Here is a 23,322-nt window from a genome sequence, read left to right as displayed (position 1 = left end):
CTCACTAACAGCAACGAGCAGAGGTCTGAGTGTCGTCTGAAAATGCTTAGGAAATTCACATCCTCGATATTTGAATTAAGTGCATTGCCTTGAGTAAATGTAACTAGTCGCCACTCAGCCACTGCATGGTAAACAAGCCAGAAATTCTCAGACAGAATAAAGCTAGATGCTATTGTGAGATGCGAATGTTTGCTTGTGATGTGTTTGGCTTAAAAGCAAAAGGCATGGTGTCAACAACAGAAGACTGGAGGTGGGGAGCGAGAGAAAAAAAAAGAGCTGTGCTCAGCGCTCGTTAATCCATAGCCCCTCATCAGCGAAGGCTGCGGGTTCACGCTCCAATCCGACGGAGTCTCGAAGAGATCAGACTCGCTGATCCTCCAGACTTAGCCTCTGTCTTCTCCCAGGCTCGCTCCGAACAAAACGCCAAAACAAAGGCCAATTTGCTAACCACCTCACCCACACAGACATATAAGATCAAACACACACACATGCGCATCAACACACTGTACACACTTGATAACCTTCAGTTCTTCACCCTGTGGACACCTACTTAACAGAGGAATACGCTTTAAAGCTACTCATTTTATTCTATCCTGAAGGCTCAAACATACAGTTCAACTCTGTCCACGTTCTGTACACGCTGCATCGACGACCACATGAATGAGGCCTTCGTTTTTTCTCATTATCTCAACTCTACGTGTCAGAAATGCCCATTATACACAAGGTAATCCATTTTAAATGAAATATATTAACAAAACTGGTTAGATCCCTAATCAGATCCACAGTCACATCAAAAAAATACAGGTCCAAATACATCCAAAGCTGTTTGAGTCCAGCTTTCCACCACGAGAAAACTAACTCATCAACATATGGGTCTGAAATGACATGGAGCTGTTGTGTAAAACACGTTTTCCTGCAGTTTGGACCAGCTCCCATTATGTCGGCCTTAAAGGAACGCTACGTGATATTTTTACCTCAAAATTACAGCTTCAAAATGATTATGGTGCTCCACTTATTTGTAACAAGGAAAACAGAACCTCTGTTGTACCTACTCTAGCCTCAGCGCTGCAGAAAATGCACTATGTAACTTTTGGTTGATTGTAGGAATTTGTATTTAATGAGCAGCAGATATTTAAAGTCATGAATAAATCTGATTTCAATGTTCTTTTTTTGAAAATGTTAGTTTGTAATTTAGGCAGATGGTTTATAATTTATAGCGTTTTTTTAAAAATCTCTACCCAATCACATTCCTCCCCGCCTTTTGGCTAGTAACCAATTATATTCATTCTACTTCAAAGGCAGTGTTGCCTCCAAAATCATCTTGAGTAGTGATTTTTCACACTAGCGTTTTATTCTCCAATTTTTCATAAAGAAATACATTACCCATAATGCTTAAAGTGAGTTCCACCAATCAGAGGTGCAGACTTAAACTGTGCGGTCTCTCACCATGAAGTGATTGAAAAAGGTGTCTGAAAACTATATGGGAAATGCGGTGTGACTGGTTGAGACCGCTTGCAGTGCTTTGTGGGATATTTACATTAAACAAATAAAAATAAATTGTTTTAAGTCACAATTTATCTGTGAGCTGAGTTCAGCTGAGAGCTTAAATTCTTTATGTAAGGATTTTTAAAAATGTCTATGAAGAAAATGAATAGCATTTTACTTCCAGTGGTGGCACGGTGGCGCAGCAGGTACGGGTCGCAGTCACACAGTTCCAGGGACCTGGAGGTTGTGGGTTCAAGTCCTGCTTCGGGTGACTGTCTGTGAGGAGTGTGGTGTGTTCTCCCTGTGTCTGCGTGGGTTTCCTCCGGGTGACTGTCTGTGAGGAGTGTGGTGTGTTCTCCCTGTGTCTGCGTGGGTTTCCTCCGGGTGACTGTCTGTGAGGAGTGTGGTGTGTTCTCTCTGTGTCTGCGTGGGTTTCCTCCGGGTGACTGTCTGTAAGGAGTGTGGTGTGTTCTCCCTGTGTCTGTGTGGGTTTCCTCCGGGTGACTGTCTGTGAGGAGTGTGGTGTGTTCTCCCTGTGTCTGTGTGGGTTTCCTCTGGGTGACTGTCTGTGAGGAGTGTGGTGTGTTCTCCCTGTGTCTGCGTGGGTTTCCTCCGGGTGCTCCGGTTTCCTCCCACAGTCCAAAAATACACTTTGGTAGGTGGATTGGCGACTCAAAAGTGTTAATAGGTGGGAGTGTGTGTGTGTGTGTGTTGCCCTGTGAAGGACTGGCGCCCCCTCCAGGGTGTATTTGTGCCTTGCGCCCAATGATTCCAGGTAGGCTCTGGACCCACCGCGACCCTGAACTGGATAAGGGTTACAGATAATGAATGAATAAACGATTTTACTTCCAGAAGCAGTGGCGCTGAAAAAGTGGGCAGTCACTCTTCAGCTCTATAGCGAAACACTCTGAGTTCTGCCCTCTCTTTTGGATGTGCCCCCCCCCATTTGGAGTTATGCTCCTCCCATTTGGAGGTTTTCCAGCCTGCAGTAATACCTCACTAGAGAAAAAGGCTGCCATTTTTAGCTCCAATGCAACAAGCAGATTTGAACATCTTCACACACTACATATTCGGTCTGACTACATTTAATGGGAGTATACACTGGGAGTAAAAGCCAGATGCTGTGTATCGGAATGCTCCGACTGCTCCGAGAGGGCAGGAGAAAAAGGAGAGCAGGAGAGAAGATGCTGGAGAGTGTGTGTTTTGTGGTCCTCTCTGTCTTGTCCTCTCTGGGCTCTGATTTGTTTCATTAAGGCTCCAACATGCAGGTCAACCCTGTCCCTGTTTCGGACAAGCTGCCTCTACAGGAGCAAGAATGAAGCTTTAATTGAGGCTCTGAACCCGAATCCTCGTGGGGAGAGAGTGGGATTAGAGTGATACAGAGAGAGTGAGAGAGAGAGAGACAGAGAGGACTCTGAGCTCTCAGGGTCCGGCCCAAGCTCCTGCTCAGGACACTTAACTGTGACCAATAGAGAATACATCAGCTTCCCAATTATTGGATTATCTCCGTGTGATATCATTACCGCCCAACATTCTCCCCAATCATTGATTGCGTTTTTCAATTTATTTCACGATTAATGCAAGTGGCACCGGCCGAACAATCTTCTGATGAGTTTGGGACCCGGTCAATATATCCTCATAGGGCCGAGTGGTTTATAGCCGGGGTGAAAATATTTTTCATCCAACCCCTCCCTGCCCCCGTCTCATGCTTCTCAATTATTCTAAAGAGCGTCCAGTCTCGTCCGACAGAGAGATGGAGCCGCGTGGAGGTGAATTACAATCCCAAATGCAAATACATACATTGAACTGAAGGGTATTTCACAGCAGGTCAGGTGTGGCCGAGCGTAACTTACAGCAGGGTTCATAAGGAAGAGGACACGCTCACTTTTCATGTGTTTGGCTTGTTCTCCGACATGAAAAAGAATGGAAATGAAACACTGTGAGGTTAAAGAGCAGCGCCTGAGCTTTGAAATCACGTCTACGTTCAGTGAAACGTCATCAAGAATCACACTACCTCCATTTGAAGGGGACAAGCAAAGAATACTCTGACACTTGGTGACTTCATCACTTTCCAGTCAACGTTTAACACCACGCCAACTTCACAACGCACTGGAGAGGTTTAGATGTTTCACACTTAGTCCGTTCCAGCTCTAATACGATGCTCCTCGTGCCACACTGAGGTTCAACATCTGTCTCAATAATTCTTTGTCATTTTTAACTGATTTTAAAATCAGATCAAAAGATGATGAAATGTTTACGTAATTTGCAGCTCCACTGTGAGGTGTATTACATTATACGAAACATTGCATTACACATGGGTTCGTAAACATGTTTAACAGGTTCATTTTTTTAAAGCTTATTAATTATTTACCATATTTGGCCACAACTTCCTCCCATAATTCACAGGTTTTACAGATTCTAGAGATTTATTGGTGTTTTCTTAATGTATTTAATCAATTGGGGAATTCTCTCTCTCTCTCTCTCTCTCTTACACTCTCTCTCTCTCTCTCACAGACATTCTCGCTCACTCTTTCTCTCTCTCTCTCACACACACTCTCTTACACACTCTCTCTCTCTCTCTCTCACACACACTCTCTCTCTCTTACACACTCTCTCTCTCTCTCTCTCTCTCTCACACACACTCTCTCTCTCTCACACACACTCTCTCTCTCACACACTCTCTCTCTCTCTCTTACACACTCTCTCTCTCTCTCTCTCTCTCTCTCTCTCTCTCTTACAGACATTCTCTCACTCTCTCTCTCTCTCTCTCTCTCTCTCACAGACATTCTCTCTCTCTCTCACACACACACACACTCTCTCTCTTTCTCTCTCTCACACACATTCTCTCTCACTCTCTCTTTGTCTCACACACACACACACTCTCTCTCTCTCTTACACACTCTCTCTCTCTCTGTCACACACACACACACACACACACACACACACACACACACACGCTAAAGCTCTCTCTGAAACGATGACTTAGCAAATTAAGAGATTCTATTTCAAAAATCAAAAATCAAAGTAAAAAAAGACAGCTTCCTCTCCCCAGTTTGTCATGTATTTCACATTCAACCCCCTCCAAAAAACAAAAAAACAAAAGCAACAACAACAAAAAAAATTGCAAGAAAACAAACTAGCGCTAAAGCACTAGCATTTTATTTTTGCGGTTAATTTTTAATCAATACTCAACAGTGACATTAACATAATCCCTTTGTGTTGATCTTACATTGATTAATTATTTTACATTTAAATATACGTTAGTTTTCAAAAGGGACCATGTCATTAATCATTTTTTGGGGTGGTTTTGGGGGTGGGGAAAACAAGTCAAATGAACGAGACGCCTACTGCACGTCACCTGTAATTATTCACCTGTAAATGAGATTCGGGATTAAAATAAATGCTCAAAAATATTCTCATCTACAAAAGAGGGCTGTTGCAATAAAGGTTGGGAACCACTGCCTTAAACGGTGTTCGCACCGCACTAGCCACCACCAGACTGGGACATCACGGCTAAACCATAGGCTTAGTGCTACAGAAAATACAGGCCACAGAACGGAAGAAGAAATGGCCTACATTCAGCCATGAAGGAAAGATCAAACACACCCTCCAGGATGTGCGCAAAGATGTGTCAAAGACAAGCACAAAGAGAGGAACACCTCAGCAGGACCTCAGAGGGTTTACGACAAACCACGGCTAAGATCAGAAGCCTGAAAAACAGAAGGCTAAGCCAGTTATAAGCTGGCGGAGAAACACGAAGAGTGCGTACGGGATTGTTGTTAAAATGACTGATATATTTAAGTGGTGAGTTGCAGCGGAGGCTTTTATCCCGGCGACAACCACGCTGCCTCCACTGACAACTACAGGTGCTAATTACGATGCTAAATCATTTATGCAGAGGCAGACAAATGATGTCAACACGGAGGGGTCCACTGGAAAGGTCTCCGTTACAAATGATCCGCGATAAATCATTCTCGTCCGCTTTCGAACTCCCATCGTGCAACAAAAGCTACTGTACTCTCCTGGAACATTCACACCACTACGTCCCAGGAGCTCTCACCTGTGGCGGCGGAAACTGCTCAAGTCTTTCACTGTCAAAAAACCCCCCAGCTTTTTAAAAATATTTTTAAAATGTCATATTTAGTGCTGTCAATTTGTTACAACTAACCGTGATTCATAACGTGGTCACTGCTTAAGACTGAAGTTTTTAATAATAAATTGTTAAATGTAGAATTAACAAATCAATGTAAGATCACCACGGTGGGATTAAATTTAAAGTAGTGTCTATTTATTTTAAAAAAGTTCTAAAAAGTTAGTTGTAAATTATAATACAAGAGAGACACGTGTGTAGTGTGACATGCATGACTAACTGGCTGAAGGAAACATTCATTCATTATCTGTAAACGTTTATCCAGTTCAGGGTCGCGGTGGGTCCAGAGCCTACCTGGAATTATTGGGAGGAAGGTAGGAACACATCCTGCAGGGCGACACATTCACTCACACATTCCCTCACACCTACGGACACTTATGAGTCACCAATCCACCTACCAACGTGTGTTTTTGGACTGTGGGAGGAAACCGGAGCACCCGGAGGAAACCCATGCAGACACAGGGAGAACACACCACACTCCTCACAGACAGTCACCCGGAGGAAACCCACACAGACATAGAGAGAACACACCACACTCCTCACAGACAGTCACCCGGAGGAAACCCACACAGACACAGAGAGAACACACCACACTCCTCACAGACAGTCACCCGGAGGAAACCCACACAGACACAGGGAGAACACACCACACTCCTCACAGACAGTCACCCGGAGGAAACCCACACAGACATAGAGAGAACACACTACACTCCTAACAGACAGTCACCCGGAGGAAACCCACGCAGACACAGAGAGAACACACCACACCCCTCACAGACAGTCACCCGGAGGAAACCCACGCAGACACAGAGAGAACACACCACACTCCTCACAGACAGTCACCCGGAGGAAACCCACACAGACACAGGGAGAACACACTACACTCCTCACAGACTGTCACCCGGAAGAAACCAAGCAGACACAGAGAGAACACACTACACTCCTCACAGACAGTCACCTGGAGGAAACCCACGCAGACACAGAGAGAACACACCACACTCCTCACAGACAGTCACCCAGAGCGGGACTCAGGTCCCTGGAGCTGTGACAGAGACACTACCTGTTGCACCACCGTGCTGCCCCTTGAAGGAAACAATTATTTATTTATTTATTTATTTATTTATTATAATATCTTAGTGTATTTTTGATTATCTTTGAATTAGAAATTTCCTGAGTAAAAATTTAAGGGCGAGCTTTAGTATTGGACACAGAAGCTTTAATGGAGAACATTAACATTAATACACGTATTATGGCTCAAACCTGGGGGAATTGAGCAATGTAGGAGACAAAACAGGGGCTCAGTGTGCAGGTCTGCATGTGTGTGTGTGTGTGTGTGTGTGTGTGTGTGAGAGAGAGAAAGTTAGTTATAATATATAAAACATATTTCAGCATAAATGTTCTTTAATCTACCTTCTGAACTCAACAGTAGTGACGTTGTGTTTACATCGCGAGATAAAACCACTAATACATCACAAGGCCCTGGAAAAATACAGTGAATGTTTGGAGGAAGTTTGGTCAAATTATTAATTAGCATTAAAAATAGCACTAATATATTTTTTATTTCATAGCATTGGTCTTTGCCAGTTTCACCCCTGAGCCAGGCCTCCCCCAAATCACACCCCCTACAGCCCACATGGGAAAGTGAGGGCAAGCACACTGACTCCTTCTGAGACAAGCGAAGCCAGCCACTTTTTTGTTTTTTTAACTGCTGCTAATGCTAATAAATTAGCATTTAAACCGCAACATTAATGACCATCCAACTGGACAAATGGGATGCTGCTCATTGGGTTGGAGGGGCCACATGGGTTTTATGTTTGGAGAAGTTCCTTCTGAGCTCAGAGGCAGTGTGGAGATGAAGGCAGCGGACCCTGGCAAACGCTCAAGCCATAACTCAAACCCAGGGCAGCCTTCAGGAGCGAAAAACGACTGCTGTCATAGAGCCACAGCGAGCCTTCAGGATTTATTCGCCCTTTTCCCAATTAATTATCCCGTTTTCTTAAGCAGGCACACACGCAAAACTTTTAAAATAATTAGGATGGCACTGGACCATTTGCGTGACTAAGAGACCATCCAAAAAGCATCACAGTTTTTTTTTTTCTCTGTCGAAGAAGAAGAGATACAGATCTCACTCGTCTCTCTCACGATGCCCTTTCCTTGGACCGAAGTCTGTTTTTCAGAAACTGAAAAGCACAAAACATCCAGTAATTTGCCTTTGACGTGTTCCTAGAGGAACATCCCTGAAACATCCTGGAACATGGAGTAAAAAGGCGATAAACTGGAGCCGCATCCGAAGGGTGGTTAAAACGTTTGCAGAGGTGTCCAAAGCGGCTGCACATGTGATCGCTTACCAACCACAGAAAGCAATACGCTTTTCCTGGAAGCTGCAATTTCATGGCACTCATTTATTCATTATGTCCATAGGAACCTCCTAAGTGCATCCCAAGCTTTTTAGGCCAGGCAATGAATTGCATTTGCCAGTCACCCGGCATCAGCATCGCTCTGTAAATCTGCCGGTTACTGTGAGCCATGGACGGACGTGAGGAAGACTGGCAGCTTGCCGCTTTGGGAGCTTGGCTTGTGAGAGCGGTCCGTCAATGCGGAAGACTTATAGAGCAATTCAGATGGCATTGGGAACGTATGGAGGGAGAGGAACATCGACATTTCGAGATGCTTCTGCAGCCACAGCTTCGCTGAAGTCCAGCACACACACACACACACACACACTGGGCTTGATGGAGGTCTTGCTTGTCAGTGAAAAGCTTGGAGCTTAAGTTTATCTGACTGTAAGTGGCCTCTCTAGTAAGATTTGAAAGCCGTGGTCATGCCTGAGAAGAAAAAATCAAGAAAGGTTCAGCCCCCTCCGCACCAGCAGCACGGCTAATGTTAGAAACCCCGGCTAAGAGAAACCACTGTAAAAGACTCAATTTACTTTTAAAGGTCAGATATCCAGTCACCGCTGAGGAGACTAATTAAGTGCCCTTCAAAGCCCGGGGAGTCCGTATGAATAGATAATATAACTGATCTGGTGCTGTGCGGAGAAGAATGAGTGCCACCTCGTTTGCATGAGGCCAGAACCTGCATAAATATGTTCTCAGCGGGAAGGCTCTTACATCGGCCCAAACATAAATATCACTCCGGCGCATTGGAGAGGGAGGTCAAGAGAAAAAACAGCACAGCAGATTCGAAAAAGACAAGGAGCGGTGCTCATATATAAATATATATATATATAAAAACACCAGGGATTTCTTGCAGGGCTGGATTTAGACCTGGAGCTGTGTTATTGTAGTAGCTGAGGTCCAGAAATAGGAACAGCGATCTATGATCAGGTCCCATTTGAGCTTGTAACTGCATTCGTCAGGATGTAAAAAAAAAGGAAAAAGAAAAGAGAAAAAAGAAAAAGAAAAAGAAATAGCTGCTCTGACATTAGCGCCCTTTTCACAGCTTCAGAGGCTTTGACTTCCGAGTGTGCAAACAGTTCGCTAACAGCCTGGAAAATATCTTCGCTCCACACAAACATGGGTTTCTCTTTAAAATATGTGTCAAAACTCTGCCTCTGTTTTTTTTTTTCCTCATGAATTTGGCTGTGATTACAGCATCCTGCCTTTTGGCCTCTGCAACAATCCGACGTTCTCAGAAAAACGGCTGCTGTGTTATCAGTTAGTTTTCCTTTTTAAACGATTGAAAATGAATATTAATGGAGCAAATTCTCCCCTTTTTTTCGAGGGAACACTGTTTTACCTGCTTTGGTCAAAACACCACAAGGATCAACCATCTCAGTAGCATTCTCCCAACAGCCATGTTCACAATGGTCTGTTTCAGCACCTGTTCTTATAAACCAGGGTGATCAGATCTGAGATGGTGAAAAAGAGGACACGTCTCGGGGGGGGGGGGTGGATGGAGTGATGAGCTCTCGCCTTTACACCTTTATTTCCTACACATAACATGGGAATTTCATTTTTAATTCATCCGAGAACTTACATTTACGTTTCGGCATAGCTGCTCGAGCTGAGGGTAGGTACATGAGCTTTGGACAAGGACTACTGACGTACAGACTGACCAATTAAATGTTTACAGAGAAGGTTATCGACCAATAACGGTAGCGCTACAGTCAGACCGTCCAATCAGAAGATTTTAGGCTACTTCACCACGCCCCCTTCTCACTCAAGCGAACCAATCGGAGTAGGGGAGGGCGGGACTAGTTTGTGAACGAAACTTCTCGAAGTTCTATGTAAGCTCTGGAAAAACAAAATCCCGGACGTTTGTGAAATTCCGCCTGGACATTTTTTAAGTCTAAAAAAGAGGACATGTCCGGGTGGTCACCTTAGTGTAAACGATTATGAGCCACCCTCTGTTCACCCTGACCCTGAGTGCACAGCAGTTTTTATCTGTTTTCACTCACTTCTCTTTCTTCTCCACTCGTATCTTCTCTGTTTTTATTCAGTGCTCTTATTTCTCCACGCTCCTTGTGTCTGCTTTGGTGCATAAAACCTCGTCTTTGCATTCCACATAAACGTGGGCCCAGGGATGTGATTGGAGAGACTCAGACGAGGGGGCGGGGCAACTCTAAAATCTCTGCACTTTACATGGGCCTGGGCTCTACTCTCTTTATTAGAGCAGTGGAGCGTCACAGTGATTTTGAGGCTGTTATTTTTTATTATGTAATGTTCCTTTAACGTGCGCTGAACACATGAGTTTTTCATAACATGTTCCCTTTATGAAGTTTCGAAAGTGCAATCACACGGTGTGTACTGACATTGCTCCATCAGCACCTTTCCTTTATAACTTCAGCCTTGGACGAGACCGAAAACCCTCAAAATCTGACGTAATGAAACAAAAATGGGGGCCATGACCTCTGCACCAGGTTATTTTCGAGTCGCTAAAACAGCGCACGATGCCATTTGGCTGTCTGAAGTGAGCGATGTCTCGTGTGATTGTAGAGGAGGAAGAGCAGCTTGCTGGGGGACATGGTGGGGGGGTTATGGAGCACCTCTCCTCTGGGCCATAGGGGCTCAATTAACGGCAGAACAATGGCCTCACTTCTGCCTCTCCCAGCGAAGCTGCCAGAGCAGCAGCGAGTCGTCTTTAATCTCCCCCGCCTGGCCTGGCATTTGAGTCCAGCCTGGAGCCTTCTGGACCCACGCAAAAGCCCAGGGAGAGCGAAAGAGCTGCGGACAACACAATCCCACACATCCAGAACCTGCCCAAGGCCATGGAAAAGCGAGGACGGTTTACAGCCTCTCATCGATTCTTTAAAAGAGCACACGAATATTGATGGCATTGATCATATCATATCAGCTCTTACAGGACGGAGGAGGACATTTTGGGTTGTGCTTTTCCCCTCATCCTTCTACAGGAGCAAAGGTAAACCTGGGCACATCCTGAGTCATGCTTTGTCATGTTTTTTAAAGCCATCGTTTGATTAACTCTTTAAACCAGAAGGGTTTACTCCACGTCCTCACTCTGAAAATTCATATAGAAATATAACAAAAGTTGTACTTGAAGGAGGTCCCTCATTTACTCAGATGGGAATGGATATGATTTGCAAAGTTAAAAAAGTAATTAATTAATTAATGCATTCATTCATTCATCTCCTGTAACAGAGGGTTGTGGGTCAAAAGCCTACTCCAAATCAGTGCAATGCAGAGCACCAGTCCATCACAGGGCACCATATACTCACCCTGTCAGTCTCACACACACACACACACAGACAATTTTACACACTCAACCAGTCACACTCTCACACACACACAATTTTACACACTCAACCAGTCATTCACTCACTCCCTCACACACACACACACACACACACACACACACACACAATTTTACACACTCAACCAGTCATTCACTCACTCCCTCTCTCTCTCTCTCACACACACACACACACAATTTTACACACTCAACCAGTCATTCACTCACTCCCTCTCACACACACACACACACAATTTTACACACTCAACCAGTCATTCACTCACTCCCTCTCTCTCTCTCTCACACACACACACTCTCACACAGACAATTTTACACACTCAACCAGTCACACTCTCTCACACACACACACACACCCCCCTGTGGACAGTTTCACACACTCACCCAATCACTCGCACATTCACAACCTTGGGCAGTTTAAAACACTCAGCCTGTCATTTACACACACACACACTCTCTCTCTCTCTCTCTCACACACACACACACACACACACACACACACAATTTTACACACTCAACCGGTCATTCGCTCACTCTCTCTCTCACACACGCACACACACACAGACAATTTTACACACTCAACCAGTCACTCACACACACTCTCACACACACACAATTTTACACACTTAACCAGTCATTCACTCACTCCCTCACACACACACACACACACAATTTTACACACTCAACCAGTCATTCACTCACTCCCTCTCTCTCACACACACACAATTTTACACTCAACCAGTCATTCACTCACTCCCTCACACACACACACACACACACAATTTTACACACTCAACCAGTCATTCACTCACTCCCTCTCACACACACACACACACACACACACACAATTTTACACACTCAACCACTCATTCACTCACTCCCTCACTCCCTCTCTCTCACACACACACAATTTTACACACTCAACCAGTCATTCACTCACTCCCTCACACACACACACACACACACACAATTTTACACACTTAACCAGTCATTCACTCACTCCCTCACACACACACACACACACAATTTTAAACACTCAACCAGTCATTCACTCACTCCCTCACTCACACACACACACACACACACACACACACACACACACACACACAATTTTACACACTCAACCAGTCATTCACTCACTCCCTCTCTCTCTCTCACACACACACACACACAATTTTACACACTCAACCAGTCATTCACTCACTCCCTCTCTCACACACACACACACACACACAATTTTACACACTCAACCAGTCATTCACTCACTCCCTCTCTCTCTCTCACACACACACACACTCTCACACAGACAATTTTACACACTCAACCAGTCACACTCTCTCACACACACACACACACACACCCCTGTGGACAGTTTCACACACTCACCCAATCACTCACACATTCACAACCTTGGGCAGTTTAACACACTCAGCCTGTCATTTACACACACACACACACTCTCTCTCTCTCTCTCACACACACACACACACACACACACACACACAATTTTACACACTCAACCGGTCATTCGCTCACTCTCTCTCTCACACACGCACACACACACAGACAATTTTACACACTCAACCAGTCACTCACACACACTCTCACACACACACACACACAATTTTACACTCAACCAGTCATTCATTCACTGTCACACACACACACAATTTTACTCACTCAACCAGTCATTCACTCACTCCCTCTCACACACACACACACACACACACACACAATTTTACACACTTAACCAGTCATTCACTCACTCCCTCTCACACACACACACACACACACACAATTTTACACACTCAACCGGTCATTCGCTCACTCTCTCTCTCACACACACACAATTTTACACACTTAACCAGTCATTCACTCACTCCCTCACACACACACACACACAATTTTACACACTCAACCAGTCATTCACTCACTCCCTCTCTCTCACACACACACAATTTTACACTCAACCAGTCATTCACTCACTCCCTCTCACACACACACACACACACACACAATTTTACACACTTAACCAGTCATTCACTCACTCCCTCACACACACACACACACAATTTTACACACTCAACCAGTCATTCACTCACTCCCTCTCTCTCACACACACACAATTTTACACTCAACCAGTCATTCACTCACTCCCTCTCACACACACACACACACACACACAATTTTACACACTTAACCAGTCATTCACTCACTCCCTCACACACACACACACACAATTTTACACACTCAACCAGTCATTCACTCACTCCCTCTCTCTCACACACACACAATTTTACACTCAACCAGTCATTCACTCACTCCCTCACACACACACACACACACAATTTTACACACTCAACCAGTCATTCACTCACTCCCTCACACACACACACACACACACACACAATTTTACACACTCAACCAGTCATTCACTCACTCCCTCACACACACACACACACACACACACAATTTTACACACTCAACCACTCATTCACTCACTCCCTCACACACACACACACAATTTTACACACTCAACCAGTCATTCACTCTCTCTCTCTCTCTCTCTCTCACACACACACACACACACACACACACACACACACACAATTTTACACACTCAACCGGTCATTCGCTCACTCTCTCTCTCACACACGCACACACACACAGACAATTTTACACACTCAACCAGTCACTCACACACACTCTCACACACACACACACACAATTTTACACTCAACCAGTCATTCATTCACTGTCACACACACACACAATTTTACTCACTCAACCAGTCATTCACTCACTCCCTCTCACACACACACACACACACACACACAATTTTACACACTTAACCAGTCATTCACTCACTCCCTCTCACACACACACACACACACACACAATTTTACACACTCAACCGGTCATTCGCTCACTCTCTCTCTCACACACACACAATTTTACACACTTAACCAGTCATTCACTCACTCCCTCACACACACACACACACAATTTTACACACTCAACCAGTCATTCACTCACTCCCTCTCTCTCACACACACACAATTTTACACTCAACCAGTCATTCACTCACTCCCTCTCACACACACACACACACACACACACACACAATTTTACACACTTAACCAGTCATTCACTCACTCCCTCACACACACACACACACAATTTTACACACTCAACCAGTCATTCACTCACTCCCTCTCTCTCACACACACACAATTTTACACTCAACCAGTCATTCACTCACTCCCTCACACACACACACACACACAATTTTACACACTCAACCAGTCATTCACTCACTCCCTCACACACACACACACACACACACACACAATTTTACACACTCAACCAGTCATTCACTCACTCCCTCACACACACACACACAATTTTACACACTCAACCACTCATTCACTCACTCCCTCACTCCCTCTCTCTCACACACACACAATTTTACACACTCAACCAGTCATTCACTCACTCCCTCACACACACACACACACACACACAATTTTACACACTCAACCAGTCATTCACTCACTCCCTCACACACACACACACAATTTTACACACTCAACCACTCATTCACTCACTCCCTCACTCCCTCTCTCTCTCACACACACAATTTTACACACTCAACCAATCATTCACTCACTCCCTCTCTCTCACACACACACACACACACACACACAATTTTAAACACTCAACCAGTCATTCACTCACTCCCTCACACACACACACACACACACACACAATTTTACACACTCAACCAGTCATTCACTCACTCCCTCTCTCTCTCTCACACACACACACACACACACACACAATTTTACACACTCAACCAGTCATTCACTCACTCCCTCTCTCTCACACACACACAATTTTACACTCAACCAGTCATTCACTCACTCCCTCTCACACACACACACACACACACACAATTTTACACACTTAACCAGTCATTCACTCACTCCCTCTCACACACACACACACACACACAATTTTACACACTCAACCAGTCATTCACTCACTCCCTCACACACACACACACACACACACACACACACACACACAATTTTACACACTCAACCAGTCATTCACTCACTCCCTCACACACACACACACAATTTTACACACTCAACCAGTCATTCACTCACTCCCTCACACACACACACACACACACACACACAATTTTACACACTTAACCAGTCATTCACTCACTCCCTCACACACACACACACACACACAATTTTACACACTCAACCAGTCATTCACTCACTCCCTCTCTCTCTCACACACACACACACACACACAATTTTACACTCAACCAGTCATTCACTCACTCCCTCACACACACACACACAATTTTACACACTCAGCCAGTCATTCACTCACTCCCTCTCACACACACACACACACACAATTTTACACACTCAACCAGTCATTCACTCACTCCCTCTCTCTCACACACACACACACACACACACAATTTTACACTCAACCAGTCATTCACTCACTCCCTCACACACACACAATTTTACACACTCAACCAGTCATTCACTCACTCCCTCTCACACACACACACACACACAATTTTACACACTCAACCAGTCATTCACTCACTCCCTCACACACACACACACAATTTTACACACTCAACCAGTCATTCACTCACTCCCTCACACACACACACACACACACACACACACACAATTTTACACACTCAACCAGTCATTCACTCACTCCCTCACACACACACACACACACACAATTTTACACACTCAACCAGTCATTCACTCACTCCCTCTCTCTCTCACACACACACACACACACACAATTTTACACTCAACCAGTCATTCACTCACTCCCTCACACACACACACACACACAATTTTACACACTCAACCAGTCATTCACTCACTCCCTCTCTCTCACACACACACACACACACACACAATTTTACACACTCAACCAGTCATTCACTCACTCCCTCTCTCTCACACACACACACACACACACACAATTTTACACTCAACCAGTCATTCACTCACTCCCTCACACACACACAATTTTACACACTCAACCAGTCATTCACTCACTCCCTCTCACACACACACACACACACAATTTTACACACTCAACCAGTCATTCACTCACTCCCTCACACACACACACACAATTTTACACACTCAACCAGTCATTCACTCACTCCCTCACACACACACACACACACACACACACACACACAATTTTACACACTCAACCAGTCATTCACTCACTCCCTCTCTCTCTCACACACACACACACACACACAATTTTACACACTCAACCAGTCATTCACTCACTCCCTCTCTCTCACACACACACACACACACACACAATTTTACACTCAACCAGTCATTCACTCACTCCCTCACACACACACAATTTTACACACTCAACCAGTCATTCACTCACTCCCTCACACACACACACACACACACACACAATTTTACACACTCAACCAGTCATTCACTCACTCCCTCTCACACACACACACACACACAATTTTACACACTCAACCAGTCATTCACTCACTCCCTCACACACACACACACACACACACACACACACACACAATTTTACACACTTAACCAGTCATTCACTCACTCCCTCACAGACACACACACACACAATTTTAAACACTCAACCAGTCATTCACTCACTCCCTCACACACACACACACACACAATTTTACACACTCAACCAGTCATTCACTCACTCCCTCTCTCTCTCACACACACAATTTTACACTCAACCAGTCATTCACTCACTCCCTCTCACACACACACACACACACACACACACAATTTTACACACTCAACCAGTCATTCACTCACTCCCTCACACACACACACACACACAATTTTACACACTCAACCAGTCATTCACTCACTCCCTCTCTCTCACACACACACAATTTTACACTCAACCAGTCATTCACTCACTCCCTCACACACACACACACACACAATTTTACACACTCAACCAGTCATTCACTCACTCCCTCTCTCTCACACACACACAATTTTACACTCAACCAGTCATTCACTCACTCCCTCACACACACACACACACACACAATTTTACACACTTAACCAGTCATTCACTCACTCCCTCACACACACACACACACACAATTTTACACACTCAACCAGTCATTCACTCACTCCCTCTCTCTCACACACACACAATTTTACACTCAACCAGTCATTCACTCACTCCCTCACACACACACACACACACACAATTTTACACACTCAACCAGTCATTCACTCACTCCCTCTCACACACACACACACACACACACAATTTTACACACTCAACCACTCATTCACTCACTCCCTCACTCCCTCTCTCTCACACACACACAATTTTACACACTCAACCAGTCATTCACTCACTCCCTCACACACACACACACACACACACACACACACAATTTTACACACTTAACCAGTCATTCACTCACTCCCTCACACACACACACACACACAATTTTAAACACTCAACCAGTCATTGACTCACTCCCTCACTCACACACACACACACACACACACACACACACACACACACACACACAATTTTACACACTCAACCAGTCATTCACTCACTCCCTCTCTCACACACACACACACACACACAATTTTACACACTCAACCAGTCATTCACTCACTCCCTCTCTCTCTCTCACACACACACACACTCTCACACAGACAATTTTACACACTCAACCAGTCACACTCTCTCACACACACACACACACCCCTGTGGACAGTTTCACACACTCACCCAATCACTCACACATTCACAACCTTGGGCAGTTTAACACACTCAGCCTGTCATTTACACACACACACACTCTCTCTCTCTCTCTCACACACACACACACACAATTTTACACACTCAACCGGTCATTCGCTCACTCTCTCTCTCACACACGCACACACACACAGACAATTTTACACACTCAACCAGTCACTCACACACACTCTCACACACACACAATTTTACACACTTAACCAGTCATTCACTCACTCCCTCACACACACACACACACACACACACACAATTTTACACTCAACCAGTCATTCATTCACTGTCACACACACACACAATTTTACTCACTCAACCAGTCATTCACTCACTCCCTCTCACACACACACACACACACACACAATTTTACACATTTAACCAGTCATTCACTCACTCCCTCTCACACACACACACACACACACACAATTTTACACACTCAACCGGTCATTCGCTCACTCTCTCTCTCACACACACACAATTTTACACACTCAACCAGTCATTCACTCACTCCCTCTCACACACACACACACAATTTTACACACTCAACCAGTCATTCACTCACTCCCTCACACACACACACACACACACACACACACACACACACACAATTTTACACACTCAACCAGTCATTCACTCACTCCCTCTCTCTCACACACACACAATTTTACACTCAACCAGTCATTCACTCACTCCCTCTCACACACACACACACACAATTTTACACACTTAACCAGTCATTCACTCACTCCCTCTCACACACACACACACACACAATTTTACACACTCAACCAGTCATTCACTCACTCCCTCTCTCTCTCACACACACAATTTTACACTCAACCAGTCATTCACTCACTCCCTCACACACACACACACACACACACACAATTTTACACACTCAACCAGTCATTCACTCACTCCCTCACACACACACACACAATTTTACACACTCAACCAGTCATTCACTCACTCCCTCACTCCCTCTCTCTCACACACACACAATTTTACACACTCAACCAGTCATTCACTCACTCCCTCACACACACACACACACACACACACACAATTTTACACACTCAACCAGTCATTCACTCACTCCCTCTCTCTCTCACACACACAATTTTACACTCAACCAGTCATTCACTCACTCCCTCTCACACACACACACACACACACACACAATTTTACACACTTAACCAGTCATTCACTCACTCCCTCTCACACACACACACACACACACACACAATTTTACACACTCAACCGGTCATTCGCTCACTCTCTCTCTCACACACACACAATTTTACACACTCAACCAGTCATTCACTCACTCCCTCTCACACACACACACACACACAATTTTACACACTCAACCAGTCATTCACTCACTCCCTCACACACACACACACACACACACACACACAATTTTACACACTCAACCAGTCATTCACTCACTCCCTCTCTCTCACACACACACAATTTTACACTCAACCAGTCATTCACTCACTCCCTCTCACACACACACACACAATTTTACACACTTAACCAGTCATTCACTCACTCCCTCTCACACACACACACACACACAATTTTACACACTCAACCAGTCATTCACTCACTCCCTCTCTCTCTCACACACACAATTTTACACTCAACCAGTCATTCACTCACTCCCTCACACACACACACACACACACACACAATTTTACACACTCAACCAGTCATTCACTCACTCCCTCACACACACACACACAATTTTACACACTCAACCAGTCATTCACTCACTCCCTCACTCCCTCTCTCTCACACACACACAATTTTACACACTTAACCAGTCATTCACTCACTCCCTCACACACACACACACACACAATTTTAAACACTCAACCAGTCATTCACTCACTCCCTCACACACACACACACACACACACACACACAATTTTACACACTCAACCAGTCATTCACTCACTCCCTCTCTCTCTCACACACACAATTTTACACTCAACCAGTCATTCACTCACTCCCTCTCTCTCTCACACACACAATTTTACACTCAACCAGTCATTCACTCACTCCCTCACACACACACACACACACACACAATTTTACACACTCAACCAGTCATTCACTCACTCCCTCTCACACACACACACACACACACACACACACACAATTTTACACACTCAACCACTCATTCACTCACTCCCTCTCTCTCACACACACACAATTTTACACTCAACCAGTCATTCACTCACTCCCTCACACACACACACACACACACACACACAATTTTACACACTTAACCAGTCATTCACTCACTCCCTCACACACACACACACACACAATTTTACACACTCAACCAGTCATTCACTCACTCCCTCTCACACACACACACACACACACACACACACACAATTTTACACACTCAACCACTCATTCACTCACTCCCTCTCTCTCACACACACACAATTTTACACTCAACCAGTCATTCACTCACTCCCTCACACACACACACACACACACACAATTTTACACACTTAACCAGTCATTCACTCACTCCCTCACACACACACACACACACACAATTTTACACACTCAACCAGTCATTCACTCACTCCCTCACACACACACACACACACAATTTTACACACTCAACCACTCATTCACTCACTCCCTCTCTCTCACACACACACAATTTTACACTCAACCAGTCATTCACTCACTCCCTCACACACACACACACACACACACACACACACACACAATTTTACACACTTAACCAGTCATTCACTCACTCCCTCACACACACACACACACACAATTTTACACACTCAACCAGTCATTCACTCACTCCCTCTCACACACACACACACACACACACACACACACACAATTTTACACACTCAACCAGTCATTCACTCACTCCCTCTCACACACACACACACACACACACACACACACAATTTTACACACTCAACCACTCATTCACTCACTCCCTCTCTCTCACACACACACAATTTTACACTCAACCAGTCATTCACTCACTCCCTCTCACACACACACACACACACACACAATTACTCATTCACTCACTCCCTCTCTCTCACACACACACAATTTTACACTCAACCAGTCATTCACTCACTCCCTCACACACACACACACACACACACACACACACACAATTTTACACACTTAACCAGTCATTCACTCACTCCCTCACACACACACACACACACAATTTTACACACTCAACCAGTCATTCACTCACTCCCTCACACACACACACACACACAATTTTACACACTCAACCAGTCATTCACTCACTCCCTCACACACACACACACACACAATTTTACACACTCAACCAGTCATTCACTCACTCCCTCACACACACACACACACACAATTTTACACACTCAACCAGTCATTCACTCACTCCCTCTCTCTCTTACACACACAATTTTACACTCAACCAGTCATTCACTCACTCCCTCTCACACACACACACACACACACACACAATTTTACACACTCAACCAGTCATTCACTCACTCCCACACACACACACACACACACAATTTTACACACTCAACCAGTCATTCACTCACTCCCTCTCTCTCACACACACACAATTTTACACTCAACCAGTCATTCACTCACTCCCTCACACACACACACACACACAATTTTACACACTCAACCAGTCATTCACTCACTCCCTCTCTCACACACACACACACACACACACACAATTTTACACACTCAACCACTCATTCACTCACTCCCTCTCTCTCACACACACACAATTTTACACTCAACCAGTCATTCACTCACTCCCTCACACACACACACACAATTTTACACACTCAACCAGTCATTCACTCACTCCCTCTCTCTCACACACACACAATTTTACACACTCAACCAGTCATTCACTCACTCCCTCACACACACACACACACACACACAATTTTACACACTCAACCAGTCATTCACTCACTCCCTCACACACACACACACAATTTTACACACTCAACCAGTCATTCACTCACTCCCTCTCTCTCACACACACACAATTTTACACACTCAACCAGTCATTCACTCACTCCCTCACACACACACACACACACACACACAATTTTACACACTCAACCAGTCATTCACTCACTCCCTCACACACACAATTTTACACACTCAACCAGTCATTCACTCACTCCCTCTCACACACACACACACACACACACACAATTTTACACACTCAACCAGTCATTCACTCACTCCCTCACACACACACACACACACACACACAATTTTACACACTCAACCAGTCATTCACTCACTCCCTCACACACACACACACACACACAATTTTACACACTCAACCAGTCATTCACTCACTCCCTCTCACACACACACACACACACACACACACACACACAATTTTACACACTCAACCAGTCATTCACTCACTCCCTCTCACACACACACACACACACACACACACACACACACAATTTTACACACTCAACCAGTCATTCACTCACTCCCTCACACACACACACACACACACAATTTTACACACTCAACCAGTCATTCCCTCACTCCCTCTCTCTCACACACACACAATTTTACACTCAACCAGTCATTCACTCACTCCCTCTCACACACACACACACACACACACACACACACAATTTTACACACTCAACCAGTCATTCACTCACTCCCTCACACACACACACATACACACACAATTTTACACACTCAACCAGTCATTCACTCACTCCCTCACACACACACACATACACACACAATTTTACACACTCAACCAGTCATTCACTCACTCCCTCTCACACACACACACACAATTTTACACTCAACCAGTCATTCACTCACTCCCTCACACACACACACACACACACAATTTTACACACTCAACCAGTCATTCCCTCACTCCCTCTCTCTCACACACACACAATTTTACACTCAACCAGTCATTCACTCACTCCCTCACACACACACACACACACACACACAATTTTACACACTCAACCAGTCATTCACTCACTCCCTCTCTCTCACACACACACAATTTTACACACTCAACC

At 44.7% G+C, this 23,322-nt stretch overlaps 1 protein-coding gene across 3 annotated transcripts in view; it reads right to left on the bottom strand.

Annotated features, from left to right (window-relative positions):
* Positions 1-23,322, bottom strand: part of rbfox1 (RNA binding fox-1 homolog 1) — a 309,662-nt gene that overhangs the window by 192,293 nt on the left and 94,047 nt on the right. The window lies entirely within an intron of this gene.

This window comes from Hoplias malabaricus, chromosome 13 (genome assembly GCF_029633855.1).
Source record: "Hoplias malabaricus isolate fHopMal1 chromosome 13, fHopMal1.hap1, whole genome shotgun sequence".
Classification (NCBI taxonomy): Eukaryota; Metazoa; Chordata; class Actinopteri; order Characiformes; family Erythrinidae; genus Hoplias; species Hoplias malabaricus.
Note: the sequence above shows the minus strand (reverse complement) of the source record. Positions and strands in the feature narration are given on the sequence as shown.